The sequence below is a fragment of the Bombyx mori genome, chromosome 19, assembly GCF_030269925.1.
Source record: "Bombyx mori chromosome 19, ASM3026992v2".
Taxonomy (NCBI): Eukaryota; Metazoa; Arthropoda; class Insecta; order Lepidoptera; family Bombycidae; genus Bombyx; species Bombyx mori.
Window position 1 is genome coordinate 8,980,754 of NC_085125.1, and position 16,838 is coordinate 8,997,591.

The following is a 16,838-nucleotide window of genomic DNA, read 5'->3' on the forward strand; positions in this document are numbered from 1 at the left end:
TATGTGTTAAAAAATATTATTTTTCTAATCAGCCTCGTTGTGCTGTGTAACAATACTGTGTCGCATATTAGGAGCAAGGTGGCTGTTGATGGTTCCTACTATATACATACATCGATTTCTATCCTAAGCTTGATGGTCGCATTAGCGTTGTGCTATCTAAGGGCTCTGGTAAACGTATAGTTTCGAGCAATCCGTGAACTCCTGTGCCCATATCGATGTACACTAGATCAAGATTTTAGCGCATCGGCTTCTGTCACTTTTTTCAAAACGATTTTGTAGAATTACTAGTTAACGTTCAGCTTTGTTTAGAGAAGTAGAGGAAAAGGTAGACCTAAGAAAAAATGGACGGACTGCGTGAAAGACGATATTTGTAAGAGGGGAGTGAGCGAAGAAATGGGATATGATATAGGAGTATTCATAGTCATAGTATTCATAGTCATCGTCGCCTAAAGGATAAGACGTCCAGGTGCATTCGTGTTGAGCAATGCACCGATGTTCGAATCCCAGGCGGGTATTAATATTTCGAACGAAATACGTAGTTACTCAACAAATGCTCACGATTGACTTCCACGGTGAAGGAATAACATCGTGTAATAAAAATCAAACCCGCAAAATTATAATTTGCGTCATTACTGGTGGTAGGACCTCTTGTGAGTCCGCGTAGTTAGGTACTACCGCACTGCCTTTTTCTGCCGTGAAGCAGTAATGCGTTTCGGCTTAAAGGGCGGGGCAGCCATTGTAACTATACTAGAGACCTCAGAACTTATATCTCAAGGTGGGCGCATTTACGTCGTAGATGTCTATGGGCTCCAGTGTCCACTTAACATCAGGTGGGCTATCAGCTTGTCCACATATCTAAGTAATAAAAAACAAATAAATAAAAAGAGTATGAAAGGATAAAAAAGAGTATGGAAGGAGAAACATGTTGTGACGACCCCAGTTGACTAGGGAGGCAGGGCAGGAGAATAATGATGATGTTCAGCTTTGTTGACTTCTAAACACACGTCATCTAACAAATCGTAATAATAAGATTAGGTTCTTTTGATTTTCTTAGAATTAAAGTTTTCTACTACTCACAGATTGAAACAGGAAAAACATTTTACGATAAATACGACGATTTCTATACAGGTTCAATGATTAGTTATACACATTATATCTATCTAGACCGGTTGTATGCGCCAGAGAAACGTGCTGCGAACTACAAACTGGATGCTGCAGGAAATTTCTCTGAGTCAAAGGCCGATGACTCATTCAATATTACTTGAATGGATTTAGTACAAGCTCTAAGGAAACACTATTTAACGTATCCAATGAAATTTAAATATCCGTGTACGAAAGATGAATATATCATAATAAAGCCGGACCCCCCGTGAGCTTTGTAAGAATCGATTTAAAGTTCTCAAAAAAAGCTTCATACAAAAACTCGATTTATAGACACAGATTCGTACAGGTGCTTGCGATCAGAATTTAATTCTTTACTGTTTATGGAGTTATATTATGGGTACCGACACCCTCTTTTGTGCCTTCACTACTGGGGATTAGAGGACGTTCAAGTGGTCCCATAAAATAACCGTGCGCTTACAACCTGAAGAAGTAATAAATTACTTAACAAAATAATACTTTTATATCCCGGAATGTTCCGAACGTGTCTCGTTGTACCTTATGGGTATTTATTGAGTCATTCATCAGGAACCAATACTCAAAGGAACAGTTATGAGGTTGGGGTGCATAATGCTGGTTAGATGATATTTCGTTAATGACAAGTCTACATTGTTAAATTAAGTAGCAAGAAAACTCCCCTCTGTAATATTACTAGTGCTCGTAATTAATCGTTTAAAAATTAATAACTTTTTAATGAATGCCATTTGAATGAAGAGGTCGTAAATCATTTCAAAATATATATATATATATATTTTTATTGCTTAGATGGGTGGACGAGCTCACAGCCCACCTGGTGTTAAGTGGTTACTGGAGCCCATGGACATCTACAACGTAAATGCGCCACCCACCTTGAGATATAAGTTCTTAGGTCTCACGTATAGTTACAACGGCTGTCCCACCCTTCAAACCGAAACGCATTACTGCTTCACGGCAGAAATAAGCAGGGCGGTGGTCCTACCCGCGCGGACTCGCAAGAGGTCCTACCACCAGTGTAAAGTTCATTTCTATACAATGATATTAATGTGTAAGCGATCAATTACATAAGGACAATTCGTTTAATAATTCAACAACAGGAACGTAACCGCTAATCAAAAAAGGCACGAAAGTTCAAACATTCATCGACAACACAATCGCTGTGAATCAAGAGGAATGCAGGCGGCGCGGCAAAACGAAATGTATTTAATGGTAAAGCGATACGGTGACTAATAGATTGCAAAGCGTCTCCCCGAATCTTTGAGGAAAAGAAATGAGATCTATCAGAAAGAGGTAAGGTATTGTTTCGTTTGAGTGGAAGTCGAGTTGTGGAGACAAGTAGCACGCACGTGCGTGGCGACGCCGGATCCGGCTGAGGCGCGGGGGGCCCAGTTATGGCGCCTCCAGGCGGGAGAGGGGCAGCTTTATGGCGGCACGATGCATTGTCTTCGCGGGATTACCATTGCTTTTGTTTTAATTTTTAAGACTATTTGGATCTTCTTATAGCTTAATAGTAGAAATATAATTTTAACAACAGAAACAATTAATAACATCGTATTGTCGTCAAGCTATTACTACAGAATCAAGATTCACTTTTTTTTCTCCCTACCTAAGCTGATAGCCTTGAGACTCTGAGAGGCTATTTCAGCGTAGAGATGAACTAACAAAGGCTAAGATGAAGCGTAATAATTTAACTATTACATCCGTGGAGGTAGGTTATGCCCTAAGTCTGCACGGGTGTCCTGCCAAAGTTTACCGCGAGTCGTGCATTCTAATTTGAATGAAGATACCTACCATACAATAGATTGAGACTTCGATGTAATAGCGATAAAAGTAATACCGATCTTCAAGCAATATATAATTGTATACTGTTAAGTTTTGATTAGAAACAAAGCATCAACTCGTCTTTTTAAAGTAAAGTACGTTCAGAGGACAATAGTTAAACGAATAACAATTATATGTTCACTGCTGAAATAAGTTATATGTTAATACATATTATTATATAAAATGGATTTTGCATTTGTTGTTTTGCAACTGCAATTCGTGGAGATCCTATAGCTAACGATAAGAGAAACGTGCAAAGAAAATTATTCAGTATTGAAAAAATTGGATTCTTTTCCGTATTTTCTTCCTAATCGCATACGTCTCTTTGATATTTTGTAACGCATTCATAAAAAACAGGGAAAGAGCGTTCCGCAATCGATCGTGCCAGCTGTTCTATTCATATCCGAATGAAAAATGGGTTAGAAATAGAATCAAAGAAAGATGGCGAATGAATGGTGGTTTTATCCAACCCTTGCTGACGAGGGCAACGCAAACATTGGTTTAGTAATAAAAATATTTGTCGAAATCCTCAGCGGGGAAAGGAAGCGTGCGTTTTTTGTGGGATACAGCCCGCGAGTGTGCCTAGGCCATTGTCGGGAAGTTTTAAACCGGGATTAAAGTGAAGTTAATCACTAGCTAGCGCTGTCGGGGGGAAGCGATCGCTTCTGGTCTTGTTACATTCTGGAAAAAAACTTTTTTAGTTGGACCGCTACGTTCGTCATTAAGGCCCTTAAATGTTAATGCGCTGTCGGATTTTAATCGAAGAACCAAAAATGGACGCATCACTTTACTTCGTTCTCTAATCATTTTCTGGACGTATGCGTATGTCAAGAGTGCGATGGCTTTGCCTGACTGTCTAAGGAAAATGTTCGTCAAGCGTATTTGTGTGTTATGCGTTTTTACGGAAATAATACAACATAATTAAAATTATAATTACTCGTTGTATTGTACAATATGGAACACGATTTAATGTTAGGTACATTTGAAATCAAATAACTGAAAAATATGCAATAAAATACATTATTACATAAAACAATACCTAACACCATTGCATCAAAATATGAACTAAAAAGTGGAAGGTAAGTAATCTTTTTTATTGACACTATTTTTACGGTTTAATCTAGCGTTTATTATTTGCAACGTTTAGAATATTTTACGGTTTTGAGGTGTTATTCGTTTCCAGTCTTGATTATTGTGGTAACTACCGACGGAAATATTATACAAATAATAAGCTCTAGAGAGATTAAACTGTAAAAGTGGTTTTAATAACAAGCAATATGAAAAGTTATTTTAACCGGGGACAAGTAAAGTAACAAAACATATATTTGTAATTTAAAGTATTCGATTTGAATACCACGAATTTTGTCCTCCGTTGCAATTTCTTTAATAACATAGTCTGTTACAATTTTTTGAAATCGGATTTTTCTTTTATTTCATAATTTTTTCTGAGAATTTATTTTGCAAAAGAAATAATCTTTTCGATGATTACAATAAACCGTAAATCTTCATACTTCTTATTTGTAATGAGGCGCATTTAAAACCCCTTCTCATTTGAAAAGCACCGATGAATGGGCTCAGAGTCAATGGGTCGTAAGAAATGGGCCAGTGACGTGAGGCGGTAGGCGAGTGAAACGTGTTCCTCGACCACTCAGCGGAGACACCTGCAGGCTTAGCGGATTCTTGCGCCGTGAAGTCAGGTGAAAAATCTTGGCAACTACAAACGGTATTTTGCGGAAATCGTTCGAATCACGTGAAATTTCTTCACGAAAGATTTTTATATTGCGGTGATTTTATCGTGTGCCGTCCAAAAAGGGCAACTTTTGGCATCTTCGAGAATTATATGATGTTATTATTTTGTTTTACGAAATACAGGTAACAAATGCTGGTGGTAGGACCCCTTGTGAGTCCGCGCGGGTAGGTAAGGTACCGCCACCCTGCCTATTTTTGTCGTGAAGCAGTAACTCGTTTCGGTTTGAAGGGTGGGGCAGCCGTTTGTAACTATACTTGAGACCTTAGATCTTATATCTCAAGGTAAGTGGCGTATTTACGTCGTAGATGCCTATGGGCTCCAGTAACCACTGAGGAGCACTGGGTGGGTTGTAAGCTCGTTCACCCATCTAAGCAATAAAAAAAAACATTCGTGTTTTATTATGACATTTAACACGTAACACGTAAATATATTGTTTCCCAATTTACGATGAATAAGAATAAATTCAGATTCTGTCCAAAAATAAATCTTCAATAGTAATCATCATAAAGCACACCACAATTCATTATTTATTTAGTTATTTAGTTTTTTTGTACGTAAATAGTAAAAAAAAATGTTCCATGTATTGTTAATTTGTCTAACTAGCGTGGAAACATATGATTTCTCCGAGAGCTCTTCATAATTTGGTAGCGGCTCAAGCTTCGTTAATGAGCCAGGTGGTTCTTGCACAATGTGCGCTGGCAACAATGGGAACGTAACAGCCAAGGGTGGGTAAGACCCTATTACGTGTGACATATGGAATTTAGTTTCTATCAAATAAATATTCTATAGGTTTTTTTTTTGGGGAGTTAAATCGTCCCTATGCAAATGGCGATAATCAAATTTAAAAAAAAAACAACTCGGAGAAAGTAACCTGTAATTTTATTTTTCGTAATGGTTTTTTTCATAATTTTACGGCCTCACTACAAGATTAGGAATGTAAATTCTCAGTGCCTGCTAACATATAATTTGTTTTGTACAATAAGTACTATCGAACATCGTGTTGTTCAACACGTTTTGATACTTTATACTACATATAAATAGATTAAGCTGAAAGCTGACGTCTGATGAGAAATTTCATGTAATACTCTACATACAATTATTTTTATTGCTATTGTGACGATGACTAACGTAGGGCAAACTTTTAAGTAGTCGCTCATAGGATGCTCATAGGCATCAGAAACGGTGGGCGCATAGTCAAACCGATGCCTATACTATCATCATCATCAGCCCACGGTCTTCCACTGCTGGGCATAAGCGTCTCCAAATCCATACCATTGAGCCCGGTCCTTTGGCTCTCTTCATCGACCTCTTGCCAGTCACCCTTCGGAGATCTTAGTTAACTAGGGGGCGTCCCACATAACGTTTTTCTTAACTTGCCTTTTTTTGTTGTTTAGATGGGTGGAAGAGCTCACGGCCCGCCTGGTGTTAAGTGGTTACCGGAGCTCATAGACATTTACAAGGTAAATGCCGCCACCCACCTTGAGATAAGAGTTCTAAGGTCTCAGTATAGTTACAACGGCTGCCCTACCCTTCAAACCGAAACGCATTACTGCTTCACGCTAGAAATAGGTAGGGTGGTGGTACCTACCCGTGCGGACTCACAAGAGGTCCCACCACCAGCAAAATTTGGCCTTTAACTAAACCTTTTTGTTAACTTTGCCTAAACTGTATTACATTAAAATTCATATAAAAACAACATACAGAACAAAATGTCGTATTTATGTTTATCAACAGCGCTCAACACAACCTGTTCTCAGTTTTAAACTAAAATTGGAACAACATTTGCGGTCAATTTTGCGCAACACAGAGCTCACAGGCAACGTAAAAGAGACAGGAAACGCTAGTTGCACTGAGTATATTTAGTGCCCTAAATATAACCGTGCAAGCGGCCCTTCTACTCTTGAACTTGGCTCGAGTTCAATGGCCGGTGATAAAGATGCACCGCGACTATTGAATCTAGTTTTGATGTTCGTTTATTGTTTGAAATATCGATGGACGTTTGATAAATTTGTTTCGTGCGTATGATATGTAGTTGTATTCGTGTGCTGTTTGAATTGTGGCACATAGAACTCTTAAGTTATTTATAAGTTTACTAGCTGACCCGGCAGACTTCGTAGTGCCTCAATCGATAAATAAAAGACCTAAACTTTTGTATAAAATAAACTTAAAACAAACAAAAGGAATCCGTCCGATGGGGGATTTTTATTTAATTCGGAGCATTTTCATATTTGTCTACCTTTTGAACCTTCTCTGGATTTTCGCAAATAATTCAAGACCAAAATTAGCCTAGCTGACCCGGCAGATTTCGTAGTGCCTCAATCGATAAATAAAAAACCTAAACTTTGTATAAAATAAACTTAAAACAAATAAAAGGATTCCGTCCGATGGGGGATACATCAAAGGAAAAACAAAATTGTTTTTTTTAATTTAATTCTGAGTATTTTAATATTTTATCTACCTTTTAAACCTTCTCTGGACTTCCGCAAATAATTCAAGACTAAAATTAGCCAAATCGGTCCAGTCATTCTTGATTTTTAGCGAGACTAACGAACAGCAATTCATTTTTATATATATAGATATATAGATAACATACATACGTAATCTAATTGAATGTGTGTCGAGATTATTTAATCTTTAAAACATATTGATATGTTTTAAGTTTTAAAAAGTAATAAGTCAGTTCATAATTGCGTATATTATTATATATGTATTTCAATACAGTTAATTATCGTATTGAGGAGCTTTAGTTTAAGCGACATTTCACCTAATTCCCGACATTTATCTTTGTAATTACTGGTTCGTTTTATTTGGTATTGGCATCAACAACTCGATATTTTTAATTGAACTCCACTTAAATTTATTCCATTCGAATAGGTGAAAAAGCTTTTTGTTATGATATTTTTTCTAAATCTTGAAACTTTATATGGCTCTCCTGTAAAGCTGCTAAAATGTTGCTTAAACCAAATCGCCTTTTATTCTTCGATATAATTGGTAGAGCTTATTTCAAACGACTCTAACAAATAGAGTATGGTTATATTGATTATTTTATATCGGGAACGTGCGAAGACGTCTGGATGTCGCCAGTCGCCAGACATACGTACATACATACATAAGTAATGTATGGTCGAAGTGGACGAAGAGTCTGTAGCCTAACTGGTAAGACGTCCGTTGTACTCGTATCGAATGATGCAGCTATGCCGGGATTCAAATCGTTATATTTTAATACGTTTCCAAAAATGACTTCTAAGACGAAGGAATATATATATATATATTTTTTATTGCTTAGATACGAGAGATGATTAGGACGAGCTCATAGGCCACCTGGTGTGAAGTGGTTACTGGAGCCCATAGACATCTACAACGTAGATGCGCCACCCGCACCTCGAGATATAAGTTCTAATATCTCAGTATAGTTACAACGGCTACCCCACCCTTCGAACCGAAACGCATTACTGCTTCACGGCGGAAATAGGCGGGGTGGTGGTACCTACCCGTGCGGACTCCCAAGAGGTCCTACCACCAGTGAATATAACATTGTGTTATTATAAGTCACTCACTTTAGTATTTACAAATAAATTGCGCATTTGCCGGCAATAGGACAAATCATGAGGCTGCAAGGATAGTTATCACCTGAATATGTATTCACTTTTATGTGACTGTTAAAAGCCATTTAAAAATGTAAAGTCCTAGACACGTTTGTATAAAATTGAATAGCGAAGACAGTGTACCTAACTTTCTTATCTGATAAACAACATATATTGTTTACCATGAGAAGTTTTTGAAAATCTTTAATCTATATATATAAAAGAAAGTCGTGTTAGTTACACTATTTATAACTCAAGAACGACTGAACTGATTTGGCTGAAAATTGGTGAGGAGGTAGCTTAGAACCAGGAGAAGGACTTAGGATACTTTTTATCACATTCCCGTGGGACTTGACATAAAACGTGGTAACTATAACAAAACGCAACTGACAACGTAATATATTCTATGGTTAATTGTGTTAATTATAATAGAATTTTGAAGTTGACTGGTTGATGTATTTGAAACAAACCGTGTGGCTGAACAAAGTTCGCCGGGTTCGCTAGTATGTATAATAATAAGAGGGGAAGTAATTATAGAAAATAATATTGTTAATCTATAATAGTTTATTAATTTTAAAATTCTGTAATGAATATGGTATTACAATTACCAATATGTAATATAATGAAAATCTCTGAAAACGTGAAATAGTAATTTGTGATCGCATGTGGTATTATTATATTTTACGTATTCAAATGCCTATACAAATAATACATAAATATTTACTAACAGTCACACCACGTTAACTGGTCCCGTGAGAAGTTCGTAAAGAACTTGTGTTACATGTACCAGAGAACGGAAATAAATATAAGATTTTTATTATACACATACACATATTTAATATACATCCATAACCCTGGAAAAGACATTTATATTTATCATACAAATATCTTCCCTTGGCGGGATTCGAACCCGCGACCCCCTTGTGTAGTTACAATGTCACTTACCACTACACCAGACGGCCGTTTACAAAGTACTGAACGTATTGATTCTGTAGAGCCATTTATAAAACATTCAATGCAGACGTTAGCACCGAAAAGGCCTGCTTTACACCGATCAATAAGGAACAGTTTAACACGAATAATTGATAAAATCCTTCTTAGTACGAAAATAGAGGTGGGATTCTAGAATAAAATAGAACGTAACGGAAATTGACTTAAGATAAGACTAGATGTTTCCGTTTTAATTTTGAAGTGAAACTTCTTTAGAATCGTTATGATGTGATTTCAAACTCGATAAAACGAAATTGAGATAGAACACATTATACGTGAAGTTGAAATATCAATTCGCAGAGGGTGGTACTTCATACTATATAGGTAAAAGATGATTTACAATTATTTCTATTTAGTTATCAACAAATGTCGCTGCATGTAAATTTAACAATTCCTGAATCGCGGTGACGAGATGTTACACAGTTGATAGACGTTCTCGTATTTCTCTGACTAAATCATACTTACATACCTGGCGTAGGAAATTCAGAATACCGTGATCATTCAGGCGGTTCCCCAGGCTGAGGCTGCTCCATTGTACTGCGGAGTGGTTGACCCTTGCGATTATTTTTATATTTTATAAATTTCACTTCTACCGTGTGTGATTTGCACACACACACACACACACAATTTTTTTTTTCTTATCGGTTGAGGTGCTTAAAGCCTGCTTCATGTTAAACCAATCTCCGCGCTCGCACACAAACAACAGAAATCGGCAATACATGATTCGCGAGTTTGAGTTTTAATATGTTAGAAATAAAGACTGCTGTTCATATAGCAACCCTAAATTGTTTCTAGACAACAACAGGAAGAATCATGATATTGACGATCCCATAGCTTATAATACGGACCGCGTAATGGTGATAGGAAATCTTGAAATTCCGCACGGGTAGGTATCACTGCCGTGCCTATTTCTACCGTGAAGCAGTAATGCGTTTCGGTTTGAAGGGTAGGGCAGCCGTTGTAACTATACTGAGACCTTAGAACTCATATCTCAAGGTGGGTGGCGGCATTTACGTTGTAGATGTCTATGGGCTCCGGTAACCACCTAACACCAGGTGGGCGGTGAGCTCGTCCACGCAACTATCCAATTAAAAAAAAAACGATACGACACCAGAAATTACGACTTACAATTATTACGTGTTTGATTTTAAAAAACTGTTATTTCATCACATAATTAGGTATAATTATTTCTACGAAAAAAAAAAAAGTTTTATTTTAATTATTGGAACACGACATGACCACAAGAACACCGACTGTGTTTCACTTACAAGCCAAAGCCGATTCTGAGAGGCTGGCGCTCCTTGGATTGGGGTTTGACATTTAGAATAGCTGTTCCTTGAAATATTGACGATGTATGCTAAAAAGGCGAAGGTTCCCAATTTGTTCATTGAATAGGATTACTATTGAATTCACTTCTTATTTATAACTTGATGGTTATACATATATACCTGTCATTACACACAGATACAAGCATAGGTTTTGTACCAATGTGCATGGTGTATTAGACGTTAAAACAGCTGCGCTAAATATATTATATTACACTGATAAAGCTTAATCGAACTAAGTATAATCTAAATTTCTTAAAGGTATTAAAATTTTTGAGACAAGTCGTCGTGGCCTAAAGGATAAGACGTCCGGTGCATTCGTTGTTGCGATGCACCGATGTTCGAATCCCGCAGGCGGGTACTAATTTTTCTAATGAAATACGTACCTAATAAATGTTCACGATTGACTTCCACGGTGAAGGAATAACATCGTGTAATAAAAATCAAACCCGCAAAATTATAATTTGCGTAATCACTGGTGGTAGGACCTCTTGTGAGTCCGCACGGGTAGGTACCACCGCCTTGCCGATTTCTGCCGTAAAGCAGTAATGCGTTTCGGTTTGAAGGGTGGGGTAGCCGTTGTAACTATACTGAGACCTTAGAACTTATATCTCAAGATGGGTGGCGCACTTACGTTGTAGATGTCTATGGGCTCCAGTAACCACTTAACACCAGGTGGGCTGTGAGCTCGTCCACCCATCTAAGCAATAAAAAAAATAAAAAAATTTGTTTGCTTAGGTTAGGACACATATATTTAGACTTCGAAATTAGTAAGTTTTAATTGCTTAGTGGATCCCACAGATATCAATCACCACGTGTACCTATGCATCAGATTTGCAACTTGTATGACCATTTTGCTTTTTTTTTTCTACCTAAGCTGGATAGCCTTGAGAGGCTATATCAGAGTCGCAAGGGCCGTGCTTCGCAGAATCTACCATCGGATCGGAAACGCGACCCACTGAGAAGATCCGACGAGAAACTCAGTGGGCTCCATTTTGCGATAAATAATATGCACGTTGGTGGTATTAACCGATGCGTGTTTTCCTTGCCACCAATAATTTTAATATATAGGTATATAATTACCTCATTTACGACGAAAGTCGGCGTCGTAACAAGCAAACTATGAAGTGCAACTCAATATAACACACGCTTCGTGGTGTAACACGATACAACCGCAAATTAAACCAATCTAAATTACGTGAAGGGTGTTGGCGCGACGTTAAAAATTCAATATGTCCGATAATTTCGTATTGCCGACGGCGTCATCTCGTTCGTTATTAATTTATGCCCATTATAATTAATGAACCGACACGGGGAAGTCGAGAACTTCGGAACTCCGTTCCCGTTACCAAGTCAACTTACGCTTACTTACTTCCTTAGTGACATTAGATTAGTCGAGCCGTAGTTACTACAAGTTTTGCGATGTGATATTATGATCTCTTGATAAGTTTGCGGCGCGTGCATTATTAATGTAATAAACGACTACTTTGATGGCTTTGTTGTCTTATTATCTTAATCGTAATATGCCATTGTTCTATGCAATAGTACGTAGTACTTTTGAGTTCACTAAGTATTTTTTATGTCTTATTTTGGAGTCGACAAGTAATTGAATATGACTCCATGGTGGAGTGGTTAGCGCGCCAAACTATCGCGCCGAGGGTCGTGGGTTCGATTCCCACATCGGACAAACATTAGTGTGATGAGCGGGTTGATTTTCTCGTTGTCTGGGTGTTTATTATCTATATATATAAAAAAAAGCTTTAATTTTTATATTTTTTTATATTCAATGTTGAGATAAACTAATATGATAAACATTACTTCTGCGTGGTTGTAACTTTATATCAGGTGGGCCATAAGCTCATTCACAAATCTATGCACTGAACTAAAATGAATGGCTGGTTTTATTGTATAATGATGTTTGCGCTGCAAAAAACTATACGGCGTAAAATAATTTATGGTAGATATGTACCACAATAGTTTGTATAGAAAATCATATCAAACGACGAAATAAATTATTAATTCCTTTCTATGTATATAATACAAAATATTAACAAAACAAAAAACCAACTACAAATACTAGAAAACCCGACTAACGACTACGGAAATAATAACCAGCTAAGAAATAAATAAAAAATTCAGTACCGTATTTTTTTTTTATAGCTGAGATGGGTGGACGAGCTCTCAGCCCACCTGGTGTTAAGTAGTTACTGGAGTCCATAGACATCTACAACGTGAATGCGCCACCAACCTTGAGATATAAGTTCTAAGATCTCAGTATAGTTACAACGACTGCCCCACCCTTCAAACCGAAACGCATTACTGCTTCACGGCAGAAATAGGCAGGGTGATGGTACCTACCTGCGCGGACTTACAAGAGGTCCTACCACCAATAAGATACAATATACCACATAGTTGAAGTTAAAGCCTCCTCTTTTATTTGAAGTCGGTTCAAAACATTGAATTTGTCACTTAACGACGTCTCTCTTTTAAAGTAAATGACAAACATGTATAGATAAACAGTAAACTCTCAAGAATAAGCCACTTTTAGCAATAAAGGTGGCCGTAAAACCGCTGAATAAAGCGATATGAGCGTGTTGTACGTAAATCAGTGTAATACGCCGTAAAAATGCGGAATCCAATACTTTTAAGACATTTTTAGATGCGCGGCTAAATCCTACTTTCGGTAATATAACCAGTCAAAGGAGTTTACCGCTTTATCTTCATGTGAAATCGTAATAGGTGTTTTAATTGAATGTCTCCAAAATACCTCAGGTTCATCTATATATTAATAAGTGAAGCAAAAACTTTGTATCCCTTTTTACGAAAATTGCGCAGACGGAGGAGTATGAAATTTTCCACACTTATAGAGAGTATAGAGAAGAAGTGCACAATGCTAATATTTTTTTTAAATAATGCATAAAAGATACATTAAATCAATAAAGAAAACATTACACACACTACATACCATGTGTTTGACGCACACACGCATGCATACTATTTATTGTCAAACTTTTGTTCTTGACATCTGTTGTCAAATTGAAATTAAATATTGTTTGTCTTTGTTAATATTTTTTGTAGTGTACTCTTGGCGAAATTTGTGATTATAGAAGTATAAAATACAATCATAATAGTGTACAAACTTACAATTCCAATTAATTATAGTCGAATTTTGACTACTGCGGGACCTCTAGTTTTTATAAGCATTCCAATTATTACTAAAGTCGACATGTAGTACTAACAAACCTATCTATCTACGTCTATAGCAAAATTTAATCATGTACTGCCATTTTATTTTGGTTTGAAAGAAGATGAAATTGATACCGACCTATTTATATTAAAGTAACTGTTTGCGATCGATGTTACGCCGTCACGAATGTGGCTTTTTATGACACATGTCACACGTAATTGCTTAGGAGCGGTACAGTCCCTCGGGTTCCTTACGATGCGGACGCTGGATGGATGCTGTGCGATATTGATCTTTATTGTTTAGACGAAATTGAAATAATTAAAAGTTAACGGCCTTTTAGTTATTGACTATCAATTTACATTGGTCAGAAATAAGTTGTTTTCGATGTTTGAATTGTATTGTGAAATTGTTTTCCCAAATCTAAGATAAATTCGCGGCAGATACTGTGGTATTTAACCTTGAATTACATTAAATTAAGAATTTGATTAATTATTGCTATTAAGGTTAGACGAGCTTATAGTCTACCTTGTCCTGAAGCGCCTTGTGCATCAGCAGTGTCGGAGATGAAAGTTTTATTGCTGCCTCCATTAAGGACTTATATTAAATTATGTTGATAGAACTCCTTCTATGCCTCAATTTATAACTAAGACAGTCATGTAAGAATGGTGCATGTAAGGGTCATGTAAAAATATAGCAATTTTAAAAGGTCAGTTTGCCAAGTGAATTTTGTGATTTGATCTACCAAATTGAAAGAGAAAAATTTATATATTATATTAAAACACGTATACGAACAGACGGGAGGCTTAAATTAAATTTCTCGATACTGAAGAAGTAGAGCCTTATTGCATTTTTTTTTTAAAAACAGAAAAAGCAAAATACTACATAGTTCTGTAACATTTTATGAAACAGTTACTGAATAGTAAGCTCTCCCGCCATGTGCCAAACAGCTGCGTCCACCATTTTTTACCAACTTCAACTTGTGACCCCACTGCTGTGATCATTCATATGGGAATTGGTTTTTCAGACGAACTCTCAAAGCAATTTGGAACGTAACAGCCTTCAACAGGGACGTATTTTGCATGCTGCCATCGGCAGTTCATTTTAAGTGGGTGCTGCTCTTACACTGTGAAATTAATTGGTTAGAATTATTAACGGCATAAAAGTGGTTCGAGTTTTTTTTTTATGTTGTGACGTGTGACGTAATGTCTGAGTTTTGCTTTTTATTTTACAGTTTTTTTTTATATTTGAAAATTGGCTGACGAATTTTCAAACCGTCTAATTTTTAGGAGCAGACTCCCATGCGGTTGAAACACGAAGTCGGATATTGTTCGCAATAGCGTCATATTAACAAATACATTATGGATGACACACACAAGTTAATAGCTTCAACTTGCCAATTTTTATCGCAAAGCAGTCATGCGTTTCGTCTTGATGGTTGTATTTATACAACTCGAATCTCATGTCCGATAATGGCAAAGGCATTAGCCCAAACACACAGAATAAAATAATGCGCAAAACACAAAATATATTTATTTATTTACTAGCGACCCGCCCTCGCTTCGCTTCGGAGACATTAAAACTCACATGAAACCAAAAAAAAAAAAAATTTTTTTTTAAAAAAAGTAGCCTATGTTCATCAGGGATAATGTCGGCTTCTAATGGAAAAAGAATTTTTCAAATCGGTCCAGTAGTTTCGGAGCCTATTCGAAACAAACAAACAAACAAATCTTTCCTCTTTATAATATTAGTATAGATTATAAAATAAATACCTTAAATTAAATAGAGCACTCTACGCTTCCTACTAATTCACTTTAAGTCAGAATTAAGGGAACACAGTCATAAAATTAATGACACGACACGATTGATATTTGATACAAGCTACTGTTTCGTACAAAAAATGGGATGCCCGAATCAAATTTATGTCGCAACCCTGGTATATTTAGACAAGCTATTCGTTACGGAAGACATTTAACTGTTGATTTGCCAACATTCGGTCACACGATATGTCAATTATATAGGACACGTTTGAACATCCATATGTTCGCTTTATTGATTCTTGTTCAATGTTATTAAAATAGTTTGCAGACGATTGTGGTCTTTTGTAGAATATTAATAAGAATGGTGATAAAAAGTATTGTCTTATCAAATTATAACTTGATAGTTGTTGAGATCAACACAAATGTAACAAAAACATGAGAGTTCGACCTCAAAAATCGTCTCAAAGTCGGTAGCTGCGTTCACTTTTTGATGTCTATGGGCTGCAATAACCATTTTACATTAGATAAAAAAAAATTGGCCAAATTTATTTGAACACAATGCATAAGTGGATGTGTAAGTTAATCTGGTGCACAACAGTCGAGCCAATCGACAAAATAATTTAAGTGCCGCAGTCCATCTTGATCAATAAGGAACTGCATTGTTCTTGATTTACATTCGGACGTTACATCATTACGTGTGACGTCATTTGGGGTTAAATCTATGACGTGCTGTTTGTAGATTAGATTTGCACTGTAACAATGATTAGGCATATACACATATAACATTATGCTTTATGATTGTATTTACATTAACGTAAAATAATTAGATTTGAATAAGTAATATAAAATAAAAAGTATAATTTTTTAATAATAATAATAATAATAATAATTTTAATTTTGACCGATTTCAAAAAAGGAGGAGGTTTTCAATTCGACTGTATTTTTTTTATGTTTGTTACCTCATAACTTTTGACTGTGTGAATCGATTTTGATGATTCTCTTTTATTAGAAAGCTGATGCTTCCCGTGTGGTCCCATTTCAATTTAGTCCAGTTCTGATAATGGCATCCATGAGAAAACCACGTATGTCTTAAATTTACATTAAGTACGTGCGTGACATATCGATGAATAACTCAATATCACGCCAACCGATTTCGATGATTATGTTTTTAGTGTATATTAATTTGTTTTGGAATATCTTTTTTTTTCTATTTGAAGTCGGTTTTTGTTAAAACATTTCTATTTATGTAAAGAAGATACCTGTTTCGGCCCAAATATTCAGAACATT

The 16,838-nt window shown here is 36.3% G+C and overlaps 1 protein-coding gene and 1 long non-coding RNA gene across 7 annotated transcripts in view; both read left to right on the top strand.

Annotated features, from left to right (window-relative positions):
• LOC101735585 (semaphorin-1A) overlaps positions 1–16,838 on the top strand; it is a 502,867-nt gene that overhangs the window by 50,575 nt on the left and 435,454 nt on the right. The gene's annotated exons all lie outside the window — the stretch shown is intronic.
• LOC134200689 (uncharacterized) lies at positions 13,921–15,318 on the top strand. The gene is made up of 3 exons (XR_009975704.1): positions 13,921–14,242; positions 14,819–14,932; positions 15,081–15,318. It is a non-coding gene; the product is annotated as an uncharacterized LOC134200689 (long non-coding RNA).